Source organism: Pinus tabuliformis, chromosome 7 (assembly GCF_031772625.1).
Source record: "Pinus tabuliformis cultivar Carrire ecotype Pingquan chromosome 7, CPIR1, whole genome shotgun sequence".
Lineage (NCBI taxonomy): Eukaryota > Viridiplantae > Streptophyta > Pinopsida > Pinales > Pinaceae > Pinus > Pinus tabuliformis.
This window is the reverse complement of record NC_142293.1, coordinates 1803259172-1803279263: the sequence shown is the minus strand read 5'-3', so window position 1 is coordinate 1803279263 and position 20092 is coordinate 1803259172. Positions and strand designations below refer to the sequence as shown.

Here is a 20092-nt window from a genome sequence, read left to right as displayed (position 1 = left end):
ATCAGAGACGAGTGCAACAATATGCACTGAAAAAAGTTATATAAATTCACTGAATGTTAGCAAGAATGGATGCATGATTTAGAAACCTAACAATTGTTATTGCACAGTAGATATGATATAAATATAAGATCAAGATGCAGTTTTGGGAAGTTCATGAAAAATCTTTGCCCTTCGACTGCCTCCACTTAAGTTTGGTCAAGAACCAAAAGGCATTGCTCAAAAAGTTTTTATCCACTTTCCTTACTAACTATTATAATTCCGCAACAGGAAAACACAGGCACGGAAGAAGGTTTAAGAGACCTAACAATTCTAAATGTAGATTGCAAACATTCTTTTAATAATTCTGCAGGTTGAGAAATGACAATGGAAGAAAATTCAATAACAATGCAATTACCTTCAATCTCTATTGGCCAGCAGCATAACTGCTAGCAATGGTTTCTTTTAAAAGCCATGTACACAAAAACTAGGTCACAAAATAGGTGGTTGATAAAATATTAAAATAAATTACATACAAGGTTTAGCAGCCATAGAATATATGCATTTGCTAAATTCTATGACATAAGATCTTAACATAAATGTATTTAATTGTCCTTCAAAAAATGTTCGCATTGACCCATAATTTAAATTTCCAACATCTCAAGAAACCTGTAACTACTGCTAATTTTAGATAACAATGGTATGTTCAATGCTTGCAACAATTACTTCAATGTCATTTTTTTAGCCCAACAACAATTTCCACTTAATTACCAATAGAAATCACATTAACCATTAATCACATTGAGAGTAACTGTAGATAGAACATAGACAATAAATGGAGAAAACAAACCAAGACAAGAGAACACCAGAATTCGGCTAATGCCAGCGAAAGACCCCAAGATTGGAAAAATCCTTGATCAATTCTTCTTATTATAAATATCAAATGTTCAGCAGAGAGAGAGTACAATAATAAAAAGTCAAAGTCAAAATTGACTTGCCAAATGATGATTCAATACCACTATCCAAAACAGCCCTGACAAATCTGCAATTCTGCCCTTAGTCAACAGCAGTCAAATCAGCCCTAACCAGAAAGTCAACGGCAGTCAAAGTCTGGTCAAACTTCTCCAAAAGAGTTCACACAAAAGAGAGAGGAATGCGGCCTCCTTGCTGGTCAAAGTCAGCCCAAAACAGTCAACAGATCAACAGTCAAACTCGGTCAACCTGAAGTCAACCCTGCAGTCAATGCAGGTCAAAGTGCCAGAAATTCTCGGTTTTTATGCCAAATAGTACGGCCTGCCCAAACAGAAAATCTCCCACAAAAATCGTAGTCAAAGGAGGTCAGATAGCCCTTGGTCAATGCTGGTCAAACCCTGCAACAGATCTGAAATTCAGCCTCCTAAAATTCGCCCTCTTTTCTGCCACACGTGTCAAGAAAAACAGCTGAACCAATCAGATGAGGAGAGAGAAGAATGTGTCAGTTGATGAGGTGCCAAATGAGGTGGGAGGTCTCTCTTATTTATATGAATCGATGAGGGTCAAAAGACATGTTCGTTGGGCTTCATAAGCCTACATGATGATGTGGCCCGACCTTGATAATTTGCACGTGTGGGCTTCACTTCAAAAACATATTTCTCCTTGTCCAAATTTAGTGATCTTTAGGTTGATTTTGGTCCTCTCGAAAAGAAAAATTCAATGCAATAAATATCTCCATCAAATGCACTGTCCAACGTGGAATTTGGCCCTAGTTGCCAACTTTAACACTCCCTTTCAACTAGGGAGAATTCCACCTGCCAATATTAGACCATCGATCATCATGCCATCTTGTCATCATGTACCATCTATGCATCTCGTCTCAACTTTGCTGAACACAAATATAGATAATGAAGAAGAATCAATCGAAAGTGAGTCACAAGACCTTGCCACTCTCCACTGACAAAAGTTAGTTCACATAACCAAGGGTAGAACCCCAATCAGACTTGATCCCAGATCAAGTGGTTGAACATCATGCATCCTAGACATAGGGAGTACTGCAGTACACGATGCGTCCATCTATAGTGTTGTGGTCCCTATCCTCTTGTCCCAACTCATTGGCCAAATGAGAGGTACTTCCCAAGAGTCTCGGACTACATGGGTAGGATGTATGTCGGGGCATCTGCAGGAGAAGGTGAACCACTCATCTTGCTCATATGCCATAGGATAAGGTGAACCACTCATCCTATGCATATATCATCAACTATAGGGGAAGGTGAACCACTCACCCTATGCTCTCATATATCAACATGGGGTATCACAGGAAAAGGTGAACCACTCACCTTGTACACAGCGTACCTATAGGGGAAGGTGAACCACTCACTCTATGGTTGCACATAACTCCAAGAAGTACCCCAAGCCCCCAGGAGCTCCCAGAGCTCAATGTCCAACTCAAGCAGGGCCCTCATGGGAGGGTCCTTCCACGACTCCAAGTCTCTCTCAAAAGGTTAAGAACTTGACCTTCCCCAAGGGCTTTGTGAGAATTTTAGCAACCTTCTTATCAATCTTGATGTGTTGGAGCCTTATTGCTCCCTATTGTACCATATCCCGAATAAAGTGCTACTTGATATCAATATGCTTGGAGCGGTCATGGAACACAGAGGATTCTCTAAAAGGCGAATTCCACTCTAGTTATCACAATAGATAATGGTGATATCTAGCACGTGCTCAAATAGCTCAATGAAAAGCTTCCTCAATCAAAGAGCTTCACAACAGGCCATACTAGTAGCAATATATTTGGCCTCGGCGATGCCTAGAGCAACCGATTTCTGCTTCCTGCTCATCCAAGAAATCGAAGCAGATCCCAATGAGAAGAACCATCATAACGGGCTCTTTCTATCCACCACACTACCAGCCCAATCAACATCAAAATATCCATGTAGCTTCATATTACTACCAGTGTATCTCAGCCCACAGTTGATTGTGCCACGGAGATATTTAAAGAAATTCTTAGCACCAATCCAGTGTATGTGATGAGGCTCAAACATAAATTGACTCAAACTATTTACAATGAAGCATATGTCTGGTCTACAGTTGACCAAGAACATCAAGGCCCCACAAGTTTTCTATATTCATAAGGGTTTGCCAATTCGGACCCAATGACACTTCCACATAGCTTTTTGAGGTTGAGTTCCATCAGGGTAGACAAGGACTTGCATTCCACCATCCCACATCTCTCTAGTAGCTTCACAATGTATTTTCCTTAAGAAGGGAAAATCTCGCTTGGCTTTTGCAAGACCTTCAAGTCTACGATGTAATGCATCAGTCCTAGGTCCTTCATCTCGAACTCGGAAGTTAACCCCCTCTTGCATTGATAAATGAGAGGGTTTGCATCGATCAGAAAGAGATCATCAACATAAAGGACCAAAATAAGAGGATTGTCCTTTTCAACCTTGAAGTATAGGTTAGGATCAGCATAGCTCTTTGTAAATCCCAACTTCATAAGATAAGTGTCAATCCTTTCGTACCAAGCCCTAGGGGCTTGCTTCAACCCATATAGGGATTTCTTCAACCTACATACATGTGTCCTTTGATCTTATACTCCAAACCCCTGAGGTTGTTCCAAGTAGACTTCCTCCTTAAGTAAGTCATGCAAGAAGGCAATGTTGACTTCCATCTAATGTAGGCTCCAACCTTGATTGGCAGCAAGAGCAATAATAAATCAGATAGTGGTATATCGAGCAACCAGTGCAAATATTTCTTCATAGTCCACTCGTTTCTTTTGAAAGAAGCCACGAGCAACAAACCTGGCCTTGTATTTCTCAGCACTTCCATCGACTCCACCTTTAGTTTTGTAAAGCCATTTTGAGGTGACCAAAACTTGCCCTTAGATCAAGGTACTGTTACCACTCAAACCAGCAGGGGACATAAACGGGTTCCTAAGAGGGCAAATGCTAGGTTAAGGGCAACTGTGGAGGCTTAGCCCACTGTCACCACAGCTAAGTCTCCCTGCTCTTTACGGACTTTCACCGATGGGAGGAGTCCCAGTAGTGTAGGGATTCACTTGTAAACTATATGTCGATAGGTAGGTGAGAAGTGACCTTGAACACCCTTTCCCAAGGATGGAGTGAAGAATGGAGCTTGCTTGCTTTTTAAGCAAGGGAATTGGTCCACCAGGGGTAAGGGGTGAGGATTGGAGGGTTGAGGGAGAAAGGATAGGTTTAAGAACAAGTTTCTCAATCCCTATAATCCTTGGGAAACTTGGATTCCCAAATGGTCCTTGACAGGTAGTCTTTATTGAGAAGTGGGACCACACGGGGCCAAGTGGACCCAACCCAGGTTCGGGGATGGAATGTAGCAACCAATGATGTTCCTATCTTGGACAAGGTGAGGGGAAAGGACCAAACAAGAATATTTACTTCAAAAGGTTGAATTGATCCTATTAGTGTCTAGCCTTGGGGATGCCTAGGCAAAATTCGGTCCTAGAGCTAGGGCTTGTGATTCCCGAAGATTCCACCATCAAAATGGCCTCAAATTTGGAAAGGGAGGGGACCCACCAGTACAGTAGCCTAGAGAAGATCAAATTTTTTTCTTGGGCCAATTGTCGGGAAATTGATGCCCTAGGTGACCCACTGGGGCTAGACTCGGGAAAAAGGGGGAAAATGGTGAAAAGAAGGTTAATGTGATCACCCTTTTTATGGAACCAGTGCCTAATTCACTTGGGGATATGGAGTCAAGGATGGTAATGAGTAAGAACTTGGATTCTTGATCAAGGAGGCCTGGAAAGTCAACTTCATCCAACGTAGATAGTAAGGAAAGAAAAGTGGCTTTCAAGCATTTATACTTTAAAGCAAATGATGCAAGCTTCTCGAGATAAATAATCTCTCTGACATTTCATTCATATAACATTTGCCCATACATTTAATAACTAAAACATTGCTCAATTCCACATTACAATAATGCAACAACTAGCCCTAATTTGTAATATCCCTTTCCTGGAATATTTCTCAAATACCAGCAAACCCCAACCAGAAAAACGTACAAGAGGTATAACAGCCAGAAAACTCACAGAGATGAAATAACGATAGTGTAGCAAACAACAATGTATACATGAAACATAAACAAATACTCAAGAAATGCTATGCCATTTTATTATACTGAGCAATAGAATGAGTACAAGAGGTGATCAGAAAGATGGCACCTCGACTTGCACAAGGCAAGTGAAGAAATACACTCAGAATAGCAAAGGAATGGCCTCACACTGATCTGCGTCCCAGCTGTTGGAAAACTGCCCTGCTGCTGCTACTGCTGGAAATCGAATGAGGATTTGGGGCTATCCCCCTCCTCAGAAAAGGCTGAAACTCTGGAATCGAACTCTACTCAAGAAACCCAAAAAAAACCCAGAAAGCTTTCCCGGAATGGTTGACCCCTGAAAATCACCCGCTTGGGGTTCTACGCAGTCTCTCAAGGCTCTGCGCTGCCACTAAACGAAACCCTCCATAAATCTGCCTGAAACCTCTGCCAAATCCCTCCAATATGCAAGGGTTGATCCCCTGCTCAATCTCCCAGCACAAATCCTACTGCAAACCCTCAATCCAGAACTCCTGCTAGAAAGAACTGCGTCGTCCCTCCCAGTGCTGCGCAGTCCTCCAAGATGCTCAATCCTCCTGCCAGAAATGCTGATGGAACTACTGCCAAAATGCTAATGGAAATACATTGCCCGAGTAGGCACTCAAAGTCCCCCGAGGCTAAGGGTGAGATCTCCGAACGGAGACACTCAATGCACTAAACAATGCTGCAGACTAGCTAAACAGCCAGCGTGCTCTAAGTCGAAGTGACTAGCTCAAATGCACATAACTGAATGATCAAAATGAGGGGGCTTCTCTCTCGTTTATAGCCTTTGCCTCTCTCAATCCCAAGGCTCACCTCCTCCAAGGTAATTCCTCTTTTGCCATGTGTTTCTTCCCTTCAGCGCAGTCCCTCCAAGTGTCTGCGTGGGCTCCCTCTTTGCGTCCCCCTTTGGCCCCCTTGGCTCCCTTTTAAGTCACAACGTTGTGCTACTAGGAAGTGACTTTTATTCTAAAAGTGAGTTATGTCCCCTTTCATCACCTTTTTTTATTTATAACTAACTATAGAAGGCAAAAATTGAGCAAAATCGAATATTCCAATTAGCCATGGCTAATTAGGAATATTACAGTCTCCCCCGGCAAAATGTTGCTTGTCCTCAAGCAACTGAAGTGATGGATGTTGCAAGATTTTCTCACTCTCCCAAGTGGCATCCTCATCCGGCAAATTCTTCCACCTCACCAAGAATTCTCGAACCGTCCTGCTCCGCAGCTGCCTCTCCCTGGTATCAATAATAGCCTCCAGCTGCAACACCAAATGCCCCTCATCATCCCTGGGTGGTAGCTCATCTGTCACTGTCACCTGCTGCCCCAATGCCTTCTTCAGGCATGATACATGAAAAACATTATGAATCTTGCTGCCTTGGGGCAGCTCCAACTCATATGCAACCTGTCCAATCCTGCGTATCACCTTGTATGGCCCATAAAAGCGGGGCTTGAGCTTCTCAGCCCCCTTCTGCTTCAGTGACGACTGTCCGTATGGCTATAATCGTAGGTATACCATGTCCCTTACCTCAAACTGTCTCTCCACCCAACCCCTGTCGGCATACAGCTTCTGCTGGTTCTGCATTTTAGCCATGTTATCCTTGAGAGCTCGGAGGATATCTTGACTCTCTTGGATCCAAATCTTGGCTCTAGGAGCCTTGCTATCACCAAACATCACATCAGCAAAAGATAAAGGATGATACCCATATAAGGCATAGAATGGTGACATACCAATGGACATGTGATGTATAATGTTGTAGCAGTACTCCCCAAATGTAGCCACTTCAGCCACGCTCGCTGCTGCCCACTGACATAGTTACGCAAGTAGCCCTCCAGCCACTTGTTAACTATCTTTGTCTGCCCGTCCGTCTATGGGTGATACCTGGTACTCAGTGTCAACTCCGTCCCCACCAACTGGAAGAGCTCCTACCAAAACCCACCCATGAAACGGTTGTCCCTATCACTGACGATAGTCTTAGGAAGACCATGTAGCCTAAAGATCTCTATGAAGAACAGCTCGGCCACCTGTGCTGCTGTATAGTGTGCAGATATGGCGAAAAATGTGCGTACTTTGTCAGTCGATCAACGACGACAAAGATACAATCCTTGCCCTGTACCATAAGCAACCTTGTGATGAAATCCATCGAAATACTCTCCCATTTCCCCTCCGGAATGGGAAGAGGCTGCAATAATCCCGCGGGATGGCTCATCTCTCCCTTGTTCCTCTGGCAAACATCACACTCCCGGATATGCTGGAGTACGTCCTCCTTGAGGCCCTTCCATGAGAATCTCTCTCTAATGGCCCTGTAGGTTTTGGTAAACCCCTGATGGCCTGCCAAAGGTGAATCATGTGATGCCTATAGTATCTTCTTCTTGAGCTGAGACCCCTCAGTCAAGAAGATCTGATCCTTGTAATAGATGACCTCATCGACCACCCTGTACCTGTCATCTGCCACCTGCCCATCCAGAACCTCACACGCAAACCTGTCCTTGGAGTACTCTACTAAGAGTCGAGCCCTTCAGTCTGTATCCAAGCTCATAAGAGACAACGTGGCTGGTCTACGTGAAAGGGCATCTGCTACCACGTTGTTCTTACCCTTGACATACTCAATGTCAAAGTCATATGCTTGGGTCTTACTGATCCACTTCTGCTGCCTCTCCTGTAGCTACTTCTGCTCCAAAAAGAACCTGAGGCTATTGTGATCAGTCCTTACCCTGAACCTGTTACCTACCAAATACTGCCGGTACTTGGCCAATGCATGCATGATGGCCAGCATCTCCTTGTCGTATATAGAATACAACCTCTCATGCGGAAGGAGTTTCCAACTCTCAAAGGCTATAGGGTGTCATCCCTGCATCAATACTGTGCTAATCCCCTCTCCCGATGCATCACACTCCAAAACAAATGGTTGCGTAAAATCTGGCAGTGCCAACACTAGGCAACTGCTCATAACCTCCTTGAGCCTATCAAAGGCTCGCTGCATTGTATCTATCCAATTGAATGCCCCCTTCCTCGTCAAAACTGTCAGGGGTGCAGCAAGCTGTGAGAAACTCTTGATGAACTTTCGATAGTAGGTGCAAATGCCAATGAATCCTCGAAGTTCAGTCACGTTCCTCGGCTCTGGCCATTCCCTGATGGCCCTGATCTTCTCCTCGTGGACTCTCACTCCATCCACTCCTATGATGTGCCCCAAGTACAACATCCCCGTCAACCCAAACTCACACTTGGAGAGTTTGGCATAGAACTACTGCTCCTGCAAGATACGCAACACTGTCTCTATATGCTGGAGATGTTCCTCCCAAGTTCTGCTGTAAATGAGGATATCATCAAAGAATACCAACACAAACTTCCTCAAGTGACTACGGAAGATGTGATTCATGCAAGACTGAAATGTAGTGGAGGTGTTGGTTAGCCCAAAGGGCATCACCAAGAACTCAAAGTGCCCATAGTGACACCTGAAGGTGGTCTTGGGAATGCCCTGCTCCCTCACGCGAATCTGATGGTACCCAGACCTCAAATCAATCTTTGAGAAGAACCGTGCTCCTCTCAACTCATCCATCAACTCGTCGATCCTAGGTATGGGATACCTGTTTTTCAGTGTCTTCTTGTTCAGGGCCCTATAATCAATGCACATCCTCAATGTGTCGTCCTTCTTCTTCACCAACACCACGGAAGAAGCAAAAGGACTTGTGCTCAGTCGAATGTGCCCAAGAGCCAGCAACTCCTGAATGGCCCGCTCAATCTCATCCCGATAGGCCTTGGGATGCCTATAGGGGGTAGTAATCACTGCCTGAATACCCTGCTCAAGCTCAATGGTGTGCTCAAACCCCCGGTCCAGTGGCTGTCTTGGCGGAATCTCCCCAAACACTATGGCATACCGGTCAAGGATCCGGATGTACCATCCGCCCTGTAATCCCTGCCTCTGATGCACGCAGCTTTACTACCCACTCTACGTCTCCCTTCCGGAAGACTGCCTCCATCCGATGAGCCAAAACAGTCTGAGGCGGATATGTGTGTTGTCCCCGTATCTTCTCATGCCTCCCTGTCTTCTCATCATCCCACTCCATCTCTAAGGTCTTCCAATCTGTTGTGACCTTCCCTAGAGTGATAAGCCACTGAACACCCAGTATCATGTTGGTGTCCGGAATATCGACCACGAAAAAGTGGTCAGTCAGTGTATAGGTGCCCATCATCACTGATAGCTCTAGAACATAACGAGCACACATCATGGTCTGATCTCCTGGGACCAAAACTGAAAACCCATCGAAGCTCTGTCTGTATACCTCTCTGATCAACCATCTGTGCATCGATGAAGTTGTGGGTTGCCCCACTGTCAACCAAAACCGATACTCACTGGCCACGTACTGTCCCCCGTACACGTAGCGTCAGATACTTGGGAACTCCTCACAATGTTGCAAGGGCCCCTCCGGTAGGTGCAAAAGATGCACCACCTGCTGTTGGCGGTGGAGGTGGCAAAGATCCCTGCACAGCCTGACTATGTCCTGCCTCCACATCATCCTCATCATCCTCTTCCCCACTGCTCTCAGAGAAGACCTCAATAAAATGTGCTCTACCAGCAGCACATCTATGTCCTGGTGCCCACGGCTCCTGACAGGTGAAGCACAACCACTTCTTCTTCAGCGCCCTCTTGGCATCATCGTCAATCTGTGCTCATCCTGGATTCCCCTTTGGAGGTGGAATCCTCACATCCTTCCCCTTAGACTAGAAAGTCTGTCTATGGGGGTAAGGTGTCCGGGTCCTGGGTAAGACATCCTGTAAGTCCCAGGTCCTGCTAATGGCGTCCTAGAGTGTGGCTGGTCTAGTGGATCGGACTAAACCCCGGAGTGGCTCTGCTAACCCCTCAACATACATATAAATCCTCCATGCCGTGGATAGATCTGGCACCATCACTGAGACCCTCAGGAAATCTGCAATGTAGGTCTCTGGGCTCCCTGTCTGTTTGAGCCTCGTTAGCTCGATAAAATGCTGCTCTGGATCCCTCCGATCAAATCGCTCCATCAATCTCCTGGTGAACTCAGCATATGTCGTCATTGTGGAGTGTCCGAGTGTAACCATCCCATGAAACCACCAATCCTGAGCCTCACCATCCAAATGCAACGTTGCCACCTTGATGGCCTCGGTCTCCGACATTTGGTTAAGTTGGAAATAAATGTCCAGCTTCTCCACCCAAGACTTCGCCGAACTATTTGATGAACCATCAAACGTAGGCAAGTGGAATCTACTCGTTGTACGGTGGGTGTCACCATCATGGTAATGCTGGTTCTCTCTGTGATGGTCACGGGGTCTACTGTCCCGCTGGAGCTGAACAAAGTCTCTGAATGAAAGGGCATCCCTGAACTCCTGCCCATAGACCTGGTATTCTGCAAAATAATCGCCCATATGGCCGGGCTCTGCCTCCTGCTGGGCTCCGACCCCTGTGTCTGCTCCTAAGAACGTAGGCATGGTAGAGCGTGTAGGGGCATGCGAGGCTACGTGCTGCGCAGTTCCACGCTACTCAGGTAAATGATGGGATGCACCCGATCCCTCACCAATCTGAAAGACCCGTGGGCTCTCACGTTGTCTGGTCTCTACTGCCATGAATCTCTGCCCCATCACCTCGATCTGCCTCAACAGATCTTGCACTGATTTGAGGAGCATAACCGCAAATCTCTTCCCGTCCTCATCTGCCATCAGATCCCTCTGGTCTGCGTCCACCATAGGCTCCTCCTGTTCTGCGTCCACCACCGGAACATAGTCTCCCTCTCCGTAGGTATTCTCCAACCTACGCCCACTGTCTTTGTATCTCCTCCCTGTGAAACAGATGTAGGGTTTTTCCCCCAGTGTCATAGATTGCTAGCTCCATAGGCTGAGCCAGATCTATGCTCTAATACCACTGTAATAACCCTTTCCTGGAATATTTCTCAAATACCAGAAAAACGTACAAGAGGTATAATAGCCTGAAAACTCACAGAGATGAAATAATGATAGTGCAGCAAACAACAATGTATATATGAAACGTAAACAAATACTCAAGAAATGCAGCAAGAAATGCTAAGCCATTTTATTATATTGAGCACTAGAATGAGTACAGGAGGTGATCAGAAAGATGGCACCTCGACTTGCACAAGGCAAGTGAAGAAATACACTCAGAATAGCAAAGGAATGGCCTCACACTGATCTGCGTCCCAGCTGCTGGAAAACTGTCCTGCTGCTGCTGGAAATCGAATGAGGATTTGGGGTTGCTCCCCTCCTCAGAAAACGCTGAAACTTTGGAATCGGACTCTACTCAAGAAACCCAGAAAAACCCAGAAAGCTTTCCTGGAATGGCCGACCCCCGAAAATCACCCCCTTGGGGTTCTGCGCAGTCTCTCAAGGCTCTACACTGCCACTAAACGAAACCCTCCAGAAATCTGCCTTAAACCTCTGCCAAATCCCTCCAATATGCAAGGGTTGATCCCCTGCTCAATCTCCCAGCACAAATCCTACTGCAAACCCTCAAGCCAGAACTCCTGCCAGAAAGAATTGCATCATCCCTCCCAGTGTTGCGCAGTCTCCCAAGATGCTCAATCCTCCTGCCAGGGATGCCAATGGAACTACTGCCAAAATGTTGATGGAAGTACCTTGCCCGAGTAGGCACTCGAAGTCCCCCGGGGCTAAGGGTGAGATCTCCGAACAGAGACACTCAATGCACTAAACCTGCTGCAGACTAGCTAAACAGCCAGCATGCTCTAAGTCGAAGTGACTAGCTCAAATGCACATAACTGAATGATCAAAATGAGAGGGCTTCTCTCTCTTTTATAGCCTTTGCCTCTCTCAATCCCAAGGCTCACCTCCTCCAACGTAATTCCCTTTTTGCCACGTGTTTCTTCCCTTCTGCGCAGTCCCTCCAAGTGTCTGCGTGGGCTCCATCTCTGCGTCCCCCTTTGGCCCCCTTGGCTCCCCTTTAAGTCACAACGTTGTGCTACTAGGAAGTGACTTTTATTCTAAAAGTGAGTTATGTCCCCTTTCCTCACTTTTTTTTACTTATAACTAACTATAGAAGGCAAAAATTGAGCAAAATCGAATATTCCAATTAGCCATGGCTAATTAGGAATATTACATAATTTTAGCAGTATGCAACAACAAGAATAACAACGATCCAAAGCACTTACAACGTTATAGAGTATATCCAAACAGCAATTCGTTTGCATAACAAAACTCCAAGATAAGAGAAATAGCCCAAATCCGTACATCAAAATTCATCCATTTCCAAAAATATCCTCAAAAGAAAAAGTGTGAAAATTCTCTAAGACTATAGAGATCTCAAGTCAAGTGATGATACAAATGAATGTATCTAAGACCAATATATAGCCTCCTAAGGAGTTCGAATTAGCCTATGGGCCCCTAAGATAAAATAATGTGCAAATAATAACTCCTAATGGTGACAAGCCCACCATACTAGCTCATAATGTAAAAACAAGCCTCACAAGGGGCCAAATAATGATGTATGCATGTTGTAGGACCCTCCAAAGGCTCAATGACATGAAGTGTCATGTTGAGGAATAAATTCCCTGGAATATGATGGACAAGGGGGTGGCCCCTTGTTCTCCAAGTGGTAAACATGTGGTGCTCTCAGTGGGTCTAAGGGCACATCATTGACCCCATGGGTCTCCATATGAATCGAAGATGTCTGTAGATCCTCTGCAATGGTCCAGGTGGTGGAATGAATGTTGCCATGACATCTTACAAGTGTTGGGACACTTGCCAAGAGTGTGGGGCTCCTGTGGGGGCCTACTAATCATAATGTACCAATCATGTCACCATCGCCCCAAAAGTGGATCGCTATTAGTCTCTGAACATCCATGAAGATTTGTGGAGTGTTGTCTACTGTTGTGGAGGCACATGGCTCTCTATGAACACCCTACATGTGCCAATGTGGACCTCTAGGGGTCAGGATCCCATATAGGGAAGCCAATCCCAAATGGAAACCACCTACAGTCCTGCATAAGATCCAATGTCCCCTAGGCTTCCAGTACAATCAATCATTAGAATAATCGAGTAAAGGAGCTTACAAACCATGGATAACAAAGTGGGCACTTCATGATGGCATGCCCTTCCGTAGTGGGCTTTGGGTGATAGTGTCTCCAAACTCCAAAGGGGGTTAGCCAAGTACCTCATTAGGTGGTTTCATCCCCTAGAGGGGATAGTATGTCCAAGGTACACCCTTCTAATGGGAGTGGCAAGTGACAAATAGATGATATGGAATAGGGAATGAGGGGGGGCAGCCCTGGGCCACATAATGGAACTTAGGGGTAGCTAGATAAGGGGAAGCCCACACCTGGTTATATAATGTATAGGAGGGAACCGTCGTGGTACATGAGGTGCCCCGACCTTGATTTTTCCACCCTTATTTATATGTCTTTTGCCTTTTATGAATTTTCTTTAATTAACTGCTTGGGGCTCAAAGGACAAGAACATGATGTGTATAATATAACAGTGATTACCCCTTTTGAAGTAAGGCGGTTCATTACCCTCTAGGGGTTGGGACAATCACGGGTTCCTGAATGATAGAGGAGGCTCATCTAGGGCCTACGGAACCAGGGTGATGGCCGTGGATGGGGTAGAGCTTATGTGTCGACTTTTGCCCATGTGCTAATTATTTTTGTCTCGGCCATCTTTTGCATTTTGTGGTACAATTTCCTGTTGAATGTGGCCATTTATGCTTTTCACTTTTTCTTTTAGTTGTTACAATCTCTCGGGCATCATTCTAGGCCTGACCCAAGGTGGGGCCAAGGTTATAGGGAGGCTAGCCCTATGTGGACCCAGAATGGGAATGTAGACCCAGGTGGGAGAAAAGATGAATGGGGGTATAGTGAGTGGAAAGGAAGTGATATGTGTGGATAAAGGAGCGGGACCACGCACCCTAGAACCAAATGGTCAATAAAGGAGATCCCACAGGACTAAGATCCAAGGGTAACAACCAAAAGAGATCAAGGGGACAGGAGCACAAACTAAGCCCACTCTTTCCGCCAAATCCCCCCATCAATCCATACCCAGAAGTATCCATGATAAGTAAACCCAATACTCAATTAGCAAATGACAAGACATACCTCTAGATTCGGGAGGCCCACCTTCAAACATACGATCAATACAGGTGGGTGAGGTACCACATGGTTGGCTCAGGTGGCAGACAAATGACACAACGAGCTAGTAGGAGTCATCAAGGGATTGTTGGCTGCCTGCTGAGGCTTGTCATGGAGAAAAATTTCTCATGGGAATATCACCCACGAAGTGGTGGGTAACCGGCACCATGTCCCAAACATCATTCTTCATGATGGATTCGTATTCCTCATTCATGATGATTCATCGCATCTTTCCATACTTTGTGTTTTACGGCTTCTTCAAACGTGCATGGTTCAGCTTGAACAATAGTACTCATGGCAGCCAAGTACCCTTGATACCTATTCGGCTTCTTACTTTCGTGAAATGTTCCTCTTGAAGCAGTATGTCTTTCAGCATCTTCGAGAGTATCTTTGAGCCACAACGATCTTTTCCTTGAGGTAGAGGGATCACTCAGAGGTGGATCAATAGGATCCATTGGAACATCAACATCGGGCATAGGCTCATCAATCGGAGGTTCATCTTGTTTTTCCGCAGCATCATCATCGTCCTTTGAGATGGGGAGATCTCTGGCTTTCCCAAGGGTAGTGTCTTCATCAAAGATAACATCTCAACTTACTTCCACATCTCTTTAACTAGGTACATAGATTCTATATGCCTTTAAAATTTTACTATAGCCAACGAATATACCTTGCTTCCCAGAGGCTTCCAACTTATTCCTTTTCTCTTTAAACACATGAAAATATACTAGACAACCAAAGATTCTAAAATGAGAAAAATCAGGTTTCTTATCAGTAAGGAATTCCTCGAGTGTCTTGAAATCCAAAGCTTAATGCGGGCTCCTATTTTGAACATATACGGCAGTGTTAGCAGCATCTCCCCATAAGAACTTCAGTAAACCTTGATCATAGATCATGGCATGGGTAGCTTCTATAATTGTTCGATTCTTCCTTTCAGTAACGCTATTCTGCTCAAGAGTGTATGGAACAATTGTCTCCCTCTTAAAGCTAGCCCCTCTACAAAATTCATTAAATTCATTTGATTCATATTTGGTTCCATTGTCGGTCTTGAACATCTTGATCTTTTTCCTTAATTGATTCTCCACCAATGCCTTGAAAGAACGAAACCATTTGAACACTTCATCCTTTCTCCTCAAGAAATAGATCCATGTTTTGCGTGAGTAGTCATCCACAAAAATTGCATAATATGAGTATCCTCCTAATGATGTTACAGGCAAGATACCAAACAAGTCAGAATGGACCAATTGAAGAATATCGATAGTCTTGCTTTCACTAGAAGGGAATGGTCCCTTTGTATGTTTCCAAGCTACACAACCCTGACAAACTCCTTCATGATTTATGTTAAACTCGAGCATACCTATGACCATCTTCCTTACCCCAGGTAAGGCATTGTAATGTAAGTGGCCAAATATCTAGTGCCATAATTCACATTGAAGAGAAGTATCACTCACCAAAGCTCCCAAAGGACTTCCACCAACTTGATAGAGATCCTCAACCCTAAATCCAAGAGTAAATGCATCTTTAGGGTTTCTATGCCAAATATGTACCTTTCCATCAATGAATGTTATCTTGAAGCCTTTATCTTCCATCGCAAAAATAAACACCAAGTTCTTTAAATCGGTCACATACAACATTTCTTGTAGATGTATGGTTTGACCTGAATTCAAGTGAAGAGTGACAATACCTATCCCTTTCATGGGGTAGGTGACATTATCTCCAAGTATGATCTTTAAATTAGTTTTCTTTTCAACCAAATTTGAGAGGGCCTCCTTGCATCCAGTGAAGTGGCTTGAGGCTCCATTATCAATCAACCAATGATCCAAAGTATCCGGAGGAGAGCCAGTAGATACAGCGGAAATAAGATAAAACTCATCTTGTTTTTCTACAACATTACTTTCATCATACCTGGCATTTCTTGTCCTTTTGGGAGGTTGACCGTTTCCATTTCAAGCAGCCAGAGCATTCCTCTTTCCTTTGTTGTTGAATGTATTGTTCCTTTGATTTCCATTTCCTTTGAAATTATTGTTGTTGTCGTCATCCCTTGGAGGATTCTTCCTATAAGAACATTTTCTAGCATAGTGGCCGAACCTGTTGCAATTATAACAACTTCCTTTTCTTCCTTCTTTGAATCCCTTCTTAGATCCTTGACCTTGTCTCCTTGGACCAACATTATTCTTCCTTTTTGCATGAGCAGAGAAGGCAATAGGTTCATTTCCATTTGAGGGCTTATCTGTCTCCATCATCCTCCAAGTGAGAGTGAGCTTCCCGTCAGCAATAACTTCTCTAATAGATAGTAGGTCATTCTTGATTTGAGTTATTCTCATGAAGTAGGATTGGATATACTCCCCTTTATCCATCTTGATATCCTTCAACTTGTTCTTGAGAAAGAGAATTTGACTTGCATTGTTCACTTTGAACAATCCAACCAACTTATCATATATATCCTTAGAAGTTACCAAATCATAAATATAGGCAAAAAAATGCTTCTGAAAGGAGTTAATCAAAATTTTCTTTGCTTTGACCTCACCTTTTCTATACTTCGTCTTAGCAACAACCGATGCATTTGAAGGAGATTCCACCACTTTTCCCCGCACATAGTCCAATACTTCATGCTCCTCCAAAATCATATTCCATGCATGATAGTCATATTTGTCATTGAGCTTGTCCTCAGTCTTTAAGTAAGATGTACAAGCCATTGAGACTTATCCAATGATCTTTGTCCAACAGAGCTCTTAGTGATTGCATTTCTCTCTTGCTTGGGATTTGTCTTCACTTGGGCTCTGATACCATGTTAATTTTAGATAACAATGGTATGTTCTATGCTTGCAACAATTACTTCAATGTCATTTTATCAGCCCAATCAAAATTTCCACTTAATTACCAATAGAAATCACATTAACCATTAATCACATTGACAGTAACTGTAGATAGAACATAAACAATAAATGGAGAAGAGAAACCAATACAAGAGAACACCAGAATTCAGCTAATGCCAGGGAAAAACCCCAAGATGGGAAAAATCCTTGATCAATTCTTCTTATTATAAATATCAAATATTCAGCACAGAGAGAGTACAATAATACAAAGTCAAAGTCAAAATTGACTTGCCAAATGACGACTCAATACCACTATCCAAAACCCCCCTGACAAGTCTGCAATTCTACCCTTAGTCAACAGCAATCAAATCAGCGTTAACCAAAAAGTCAGCGACAGTCAAAGTCTGGTCAAACTTCTCCAAAAGAGCTCGGTCAAAAGAGAGAGGAACTTGGCCTCTCTTGTTGGTAAAAGTCAGCCCAAAATAGTCAACGGATCAACAGTCAAACTCTATCAACCTGAAGTCAACCCTGTGGTCAAACAAGCCTACAGTCAACCTAGGTCAAAGTGCCCAGAAATTCTCCCAAATAGAAAATCTCCCACAAAAATCGCAGTCAAAGGAGGTCAAATAGCCCTTGGTCAACGCTAGTCAGACCCTGCAACATATCTAAAATTCGTCCTCTTTTTTGCCACATGTGTGAAGAAAAACAGTTGAACCAACCAGATGAGGAGAGAGAAGAATGTGTGAGTTTGTGAGGTGCCAAATGGGATGGGATATCTCTCTTATTTATATGAATCGATGAGGCTCTTATTTATATGAATCGATGAGGGTCAAAAGGCATGTCTGTTGGGCTTCATGAGCCTACATGATGATGTGGCTGAATTTGATAATTTGCACTGTTGGCAGTTGCATATGTGTGGGCTTCACTCCTTGTCCAAATTTAGTGATCTTTAGGTCAATTTTGGTCCTCGTGAAAGAGGAATTCAATGCAATAAATATCTCCATCAAATGTGCTGTCCAAAGTGGAAAGTGGAATATGCTATAAGATTCAAGATAATCAACTATAATTCCTTATTGTCAAAAATGACTTGTGATTACATTTCCAAAGTCATCCTATTAGGGCTTCCCCCCTCTAATTTATCTAGATCCTCCTCTCTATTTAATTGTCACTTACATATCTTCCTTTTCATAATATTTTAGCACGTAGGAGTAAAACACCGTCATTATCTATTATCCACTGATTGTACTCTAGTACCATTGACCATTTCCTGTGCATTTTTGGTCATTAATAAAATGATCTTATCTCATAGGTTCAAATAGAGTTGGAAGACCTCAAGATTTTATGCTTAAAATATAGTGTAAAAATTAGAAATTTCAATGAATGTGACATGCCTGGATGCCATAATTGGAGAGTGAACACCCAAAACATAGGGAAAATCAAGCTAAAATCTAGAAAGTTCATCATCAGTGGCAACTATTTTCTTGGGAGTATAATCAGCTCCAAGCAAATACATTAGAATATACTTTTTTACTTCTAAAGCAGGGATTTGTACAACTATGGTAGCAAGCAATGATAAAAACTAAATGTGGCTCAGTATTATCAAATAATCGAACAAAAGGATGGAGATATTATGTAGAATCCAGCCGCATTTATGGAGTTAAAACTTATTATACTTAGATATTGGAGTTAAAATTTTATTATGTGGTGTATTGGGGTGAAACTCCCAACCTAACATAGGATCGTATCACTTTCATGTTGAGCTATGTAAAGTATTGACAGATTCTGGAGTTCTCATGCACTTTGTTCCAAAGAGCATGTCACCACGTGGTCTCAGTTGTTACTTGTTACACCTCAAATTGCATGGGGTGTCACATTGTGATTTTCACCACACATGACAAAGACTTGCAAGATGACACTGATGAATTATTGGACAGATTCGAAGGGTTATCACATGCCTCAATGGTGGGACATGCTTTAGACATTGTTGGTGACATGTGATCCCTAGGTGATGAGTACCTTCACAGTTTAGTCCCTATTTCACATATGGATTACACCTTGTTATGATTCACATCACACTTCTAGAGAGTGCTTGGCATATGTGCCCCTTTTCAGATGGTTCCACGCATTTCAATGGTATATTTGACATGGTTTGAGCTTCCTAGTATGAATGCCCTAGCATATTCGATGGTTTTTAATACATATATCACTTTATTATGACATGGATTATCTACCTTGGTGGAGCATTCCTCTTGTTCACACATATTGCAATGAGTCTTGCCCATTCAAGAGCTAGTTTGACCTACCTTTGATTTGATTGGAGGCTTATTACTTGAGCGACGAGCGCTTTGGCTTATTTGGCTTTTGTCCTACATGGAGTAGTTATGATGTGGACCAAGATTTATGATGGAGCATTCACCCTAATTAGCACATGTGTTCAAGACATCTCCTCATGTACTATATATTTATTTATTTATTTATTTCAGGTAGTTGCACATACCCATGGGTAATCCTTCTAGTTTGATAAAGCCTTTCTTGTGGATCACTACATCTAGTTGGTATCTTGCACACTTGCTCATGCATCGTGCGGACCATTTGTTATTTTGGAATGGTGGTTATGGAGCACTCCCCATGTCAAGAATATTTTACTATATTTGCATGCATGCATTTTGAAGGGTGCACTATTGAGGCATTATTTTACCATTTGATGGAACACTTGATATCAACAACCACTCATTTAGAGGAGGCACCCCACCTTCTTGTGCTAATTTTTTGAGCATGTTGCTTAATTACTCCATTATTTTATTATTGTTTGACTTGTAATGGAGCTAGAAAATGTTGTATTTTATTGTAAAATAGATGAATTTCCCTCAATATAAAGAGGATCTTCCCTCCATTTCATGTGGGATTTGGCCAATGTCACATGGTTCAGGTTCGGCAATGATTTGATTTGATTTGGTTTGAGTTTGATTTTTTTGATGGGGTTCGAATAAGGTTCACCATTAGGTTCGTCTATATACATTTTCTATATGCATAGACATATTAACTTGAAAATGAAATATAGGATAAAAATGTCAGAAATCAACATCAATAAAACAAATGCTA

General features: G+C 43.3%; 1 protein-coding gene across 3 annotated transcripts in view; it reads right to left on the bottom strand.

The window, feature by feature from the left end:
• LOC149255560 (WAT1-related protein At4g19185-like) overlaps positions 1-20092 on the bottom strand; it is a 207950-nt gene that overhangs the window by 100600 nt on the left and 87258 nt on the right. The window lies entirely within an intron of this gene.